Genomic DNA, 6,000 nt, shown 5'->3' with positions numbered 1-6,000 from the left:
TGCCTGATCATGTTAAAGCAAAACTACTAGATGCTCCCTTACAGCAGGATGTTCTTTTTGGAGTCGAAGCAGAAGCAGTTTTAAAGAAAATGGAAGATAAGGCGAAATCAATGCAGACAGTCAGAGATTTCCTACAAGTATAACCCCCTCGATTCAGCAGAAACTGGCCAACAAAAAAAATGGTCCTTTCCAGCCACTGACAGACCTCATAGGGGTAAATACAGGCGACCAAGGGGCAGAGGACAACCACAAGCCCAGTATAAACCTCGCCAATGGGGCACTACAACCCAGAAGGGAGGAGAAGACAGGTCTCAACCCACCAGAAGGCAAACTCAATGACTTGCACCTCAGCTGGCCAAACAAAGCTCTTTTGTCAGCCCCCTTGGGGGGGAAAACTAGCACTATTTGCAGACAACTGGCACATGGTCACAAAGGACAAATGGGTCCTGGACATAATTTTACGAGGATACAGATTCCACTTTCACACCTTGCCAATGAAAAGAGGAATGCCAAACCTGCCGCAAAATCTAAGGGCAGAGGCTCAAAAAGAAATTACAGCTCTCATGACCATGAGAGCCATTCAGCGGGTACCAACTCAAGAGCAAGGCCAAGGATTTTACTCAAGGCTCTTTCTAGTACCCAGAAAGGACAATGCTTGGAGACCAATTCTGGACCTTTCAACTCTAAACACTTACAAGTTCCCAAATTCAAGATGCTAACACTACAGCAGCTACTTCGCATGTTGGGCAAGGAAGCATGGCTGGTAACGTTGGACCTCAAGGAGGCATACCTGTATGTCCCTATCAGACAAAGTTGCAGAAGATACCTCCGTTTCATTGCAGGTTCAACCCATTATCAATTCTCTGCACTGCCCTTTGGCTTATCTACTGCGCCCAGAGTTTTCACAAAATGCCCTGCACCAGTAATTGCATACTGCAGACAAAGAGGAATTCATATATATCCATACCTGGACGACTGCCTCATCCAAGCAGAAAGAAAAGACATTCTCTTACATCATCTTGCTTTTGTGCAGCATCTACTAAATTGTCTGGGGTACACAGTAAACGAAAAGAAGTCAAAACTAGTACCCTCACAAAAAATGACATTCCTGGGATCCAGCTTGGACACAACGGCCCAGAAGGCTTATCTTACACCAGACAAGCAACTTCAACTGACTCAATATTTCAAGACAATGGCAACAAAGACCCAATTAACTGCGAGAAAAATTCTGCAGGCTTTGGGCTTCATGGCATCTTGCATTCTGATAATACCATTTGCAAAACTGCATATGAGGAAGTTACAGTGGTACCTAAAAAGCGTATGGTCTCAACACAGCCACAGCTTGGACACAGTGATATCTCTCATTCCCTGCCTTCAACAGGAATTTCTATGGTGGGCACAGGCATGTCACCTCAACAAGGGTCAGCCTTTCACCTTGCCCCCAACCAGGCAAACTATCACAACAGATGCTTCAGACTATGCCTGGGGGGCACACATGGCAGGGCAATGCATTCAAGGCCTATGGACTGCAGAACAAAGAAAACTGCACATAAATCAAAAAGAGATGCTAGCTGTACAGAAAGCTCAGACAGCCTTCAAGGATCTACTACAGCCAGGACAACTTGCAATAAAGACGGACAACACCACAGTAATGTGGTACATAAACAAGCAAGGGGGCACACATTCTTACCCTCTTTGCAGGCAAGCAATAATCTTCTGGAACACAGCTCTGGCCTACCAAGTCCAGTTACAAGCTCAATTCCTGCCAGGACAGAAAAACACATTGGCAGACGACCTAAGCAGAAACATCAAAGATCCCCACGAGTGGAAACTAGACCCACAAATATTTACAATGATAACTCAAAAATGGGGCCTTCCAAATATAGACCTGATGTTCATCGTGCATACAGCTGCAGTCATAACAGATGGGTTCTCCTGCCGTCAGGCGGGTCCTCGGTCGGCCGAATTCCAAAGTCTAGGTCCGGCGTCGGTTGTCGTCGCTTCTTCCCTGACGTCAGTGCGACAGGGGTATAAAGGAACCAGCCGACGCCATTTTCTTCAGTCTTTCTTGCCGTGCGGTACCCGAAACAGAAGCAGTTCGCAAGTGCCGGTCGGCCAGCTCCTGAAATTACGAAAATTTTGAAACCGGAGTCTTCTTAAAAGCTAAGTACCCCGTTGGGGAAACTTTTCTTGTCTCAGACCGATGTCAGACAAAGTTAATAATTGTATTTCATGTGGGAAGCAAATACCGCATAAGGATTTCCATTCCTTCTGTATACCTTGTTTAGGCCCAGACCACGACGTCTCTGTCTGTCGCTTTTGTGCTACATTCAACAAACGCACCATTAAGCGTCAGGCGGAGTTCGCCCAGCATTATTTTGGAAAAACATTTAACTATATTATGTCGTCGGATACTCCGACTCCAGTTCTGTCTAAAAAACGCAAAGATAAGGACCGACACACGAGGTCCGCGGCCTCTACCGACTACACGTGGTCCAGTTCTCAGCGAGGCGCCTACGCAGCCCCTGACTACCGACGACACTTCATTGGCGGTGTCTCCTGTACCCGAGGTTGCAGGCTCCTCGGCCCACACCCCGACTATAGATACCGAAGCCACTCTTGGCGTTGAACCTCAAAAAATGTGGACAGGTCTACCTCCACTCAAGGTGTCTTCAGACCTTCCTCTTCTTTCTCCATCAAGGCTTTCACTAAGTCTAAAGCAGCCATGCATTCTAAGAGAGAAGCTACACAGGGTCCATCTCCAGGCCCCATGCCTAAAAAACAGATGCTTAAAATGGCTGAGGATTTAATTACTCTTACCAGGGGTTCTCAACCCCACCGGACAAAAGGCCCAGAGTGGAGGAAGAATCCCCCTCCTCTGATCAGGGCTCCATTATTTCAGAGCACTCTGATGATCAGGAACATTCTTACTCCCCTTTTGAAGACTCTGATGCGGAGGAGTCCATTCCTTCTGTATCCCCCCCAGAGGATTATTCATTTGGGGAAACTTTGCATACCTTAAGGGAACACTTCCACTGGGAAGGCCAAGATTTTTCAGATTTCAAGAAAAGGCTTAGGGAATTTCTCTTGCTACCTCAGCACAGGCCTCTGGCTATACCTCCTGTCTTGGACATCCTAGATGATGTTTACTCGGAGGCCTGCCTTAACCCGGACTCTCTGCCTCCAGCCCCAGTCAAGCCTGACAGGTACTACAGGGTTCCTGACTCGCACCAATTTCTATACAAAAGCCATGCTGCTGACCCAGAAACCATCTCACAGGGCCCCAAGGGAATTAAGGCCTCCACTGCTAAAAATCCATTACCTTCCGAGAGAAATTCCAGATCCTTAGAAAGGTGGGGAAAAAGGGTATATACCTCGGCTACTTTAACCATGAGGGCCTTAAACTGTCAGTTCCATATGCTAAAATACCAACAGTTTTTGTTATCACAATTGAAAATTTAAATGTCACAACCTGAACAACCAGACTTGAAGGAGTTGCAGGATTTGATGCATAGTGCAGAACAAGTGGGTAAGCATACCTTACAATGTGGTTTTGATGCTCTAGAGGCCTCATGTAGAGCTGCTGTTACAGGATCAGTCATACGTAGACATGCCTGGCTCAAGGAACAAACCTTGCCTGATCATGTCAAAGCTAAATTACTAGATGCCTCTCTACAAAAGGATGTATTATTTGGTGCTAATGCTGAGGAGGTATTAAGGAAAATGGAGGAAAAGGCTAAATCAATGCAAACTGTGAAAGATTTTCTACAGGTACAACCCCCACGTTTCAGTAGAAATTGGCCTTCCAAAAATTGGTCCTTTCCAGCCACGGACAGACCCCAAAGAGGCAGATACAGGCGCCCGAGGGGCAGGGGATAATCCCAAGGATCGTTTAGAGGCAGACAATGGCAAGCTCCTACACAAAGACGTGGTGAGGATAACTCGCAATCATTCAGAAAGCAAGCCCAATGACTTTCCCCTTTGCATGCCAAGCAAGACTCAAATGGCAGCCCCCTTAGGAGGAAAGCTGGCATTATTTTCAAAAAATTAGCATATTGTTACAAAAGACAAATGGATCCTGGACATTATAAACAGAGGCTACAGATTCCATTTTTCCACCCTTCCAAAAATGAGAGGCATGCCAAACCTGCCACACAATCAAAGGGCAGAGGCACAAAGGCAAATTACACATCTCATGGACATGAAAGCTATTCTAGAGGTATCTACGCACGAACAAGATCAAGGTTTTTATTCCAGACTATTCCTGGTACCAAGGAAGGGAAAAGATTGGAGACCTATTTTGGACCTATCCATCCTAAACACATTTCTACTCGTACCAAAATTCAAGATGCTCACTGTACAGCAGCTTCTTCCCATGCTGGGCAAGGAGTCTTGGCTGGTAACATTGGACCTCAAGGAGGCATACCTGCATGTCCCAATCAGACAAAATTGCAGAAGATACCTCAGATTTCTTGCAGGTTCAACCCATTATCAATTCTCTGCATTGCCCTTTGGCTTATCTACTGCGCCCAGAGTATTCACGAAATGCCCGGCATCAGTAATTGCCTACTGCAGACTTCAAGGGATACAAATATACCCCTATTTGGACGACTGCCTGATCCAAGCGGACAGCAAGCACTTTCTTCTGAAACATCTGGCTTATGTAATAATGTTGAACTCTCTGGGATACACAGTCAACAAAAAGAAATCAAGGCTAATACCCTCTCGGAAGATAATTTTCCTGGGTGCCAACTTGGACACACACACCCAGATGGCCTACCTCACGCCAGAGAAGCAGGGGCAACTAACTCAATACTTCAGAGCACTAGCAAATTGCACCAGGCTGACTGCAAGGAAAATCCTGCAGGCTCTGGGATTCATGGCATCTTGCATCTTACTAATCCCATGTGCAAAGCTGCATATGAGGAAACTTCAATGGTACCTGAAAAACCTATGGTCTCAACACAGCCACAGTTTGGAAACAATAATACCACTAATTCCATGTCTACAAAAGGAATTTCTGTGGTGGGCTCAAGCATGCCATACAAACACAGGTCTTCCATTCAGCAAGCCTCAAGCAAATCAAGTCATCACAACAGACGCCTCGGACTACGCCTGGGGGGCGCACATAACAGATTGGTGCATTCAGGGCAAATGGTCCCAAAAAGAAAAGCACCTTCACATCAATCAAAAGGAAATGCTAGCAGTAATAAATGCTATTATAGCTTTCAAGGACCTTCTGCAACCAGGTCAACTATTGATAAGAATGGACAACACCACAGTTATGTGGTACATAAACAGGGAGGAACACATTCATACCCCCTATGCAGACTGGCCATGTCACTTTGGAACATGGCCATGGACTTACAAATCGAACTACAAGCACAGTACTTGCCAGGCAAGGAAAACACGCTGGCAGACAACCTAAGCAGAAATATGACAGATCCACACGAATGGAAGTTGCATCCAAAAGTTTTTACAGAAATAATCCAAGCATGGGGAAGGCCAGACCTAGATCTCTTTGCCTCCCACAAAAATCACTAATTGACAAAATTCTGCTCAAGTATTTTCCATCCAAAGGCCTGGAGAGTGGACGCTCTCTTTCATTTGGACATCAATGACAGTTTATGCCTTCCCACCTCTTCCTCTGCTGTCCAAAGTTCTATTGAAAACCAGAGCAGACAGACCAAAGATGATTCTCATTGCTCCAGACTGGCCAAGACAACACTGGTACCCACTCCTGAGGAGCCTGATGCATTCCCCACCATGGACCCTGCCTCTAATGCCTCTTCTCCTGACTCAGCACAGCTTCAAAACTCTTCACAGCCAGCTAAAAACACTCAGTCTAGCCGCATGGTAGATTCCTTAGCATCACAACAGACCTTACTCTCCAAGGAGGTGCAGGATGTCATTTTGGAGGCCAGAAGGCCGTCAACTAGAAATGCTTACTCCGCAAAATGGAAACGGTTTTGTGTCTGGAATGAGAAAAAGGGCCAGGAT

The 6,000-nt window shown here is 46.1% G+C and overlaps 1 protein-coding gene across 2 annotated transcripts in view; it reads left to right on the top strand.

Moving 5' to 3' along the window:
- EIF3A (eukaryotic translation initiation factor 3 subunit A) overlaps window positions 1-6,000 on the top strand; it is a 1,696,172-nt gene that overhangs the window by 205,160 nt on the left and 1,485,012 nt on the right. The window lies entirely within an intron of this gene.

Source organism: Protopterus annectens, chromosome 14.part0 (assembly GCF_019279795.1).
Source record: "Protopterus annectens isolate FY-2018-M chromosome 14.part0, PAN1.0, whole genome shotgun sequence".
NCBI classification, from domain to species: Eukaryota; Metazoa; Chordata; order Ceratodontiformes; family Protopteridae; genus Protopterus; species Protopterus annectens.
Note: the sequence above shows the minus strand (reverse complement) of the source record. Positions and strands in the feature narration are given on the sequence as shown.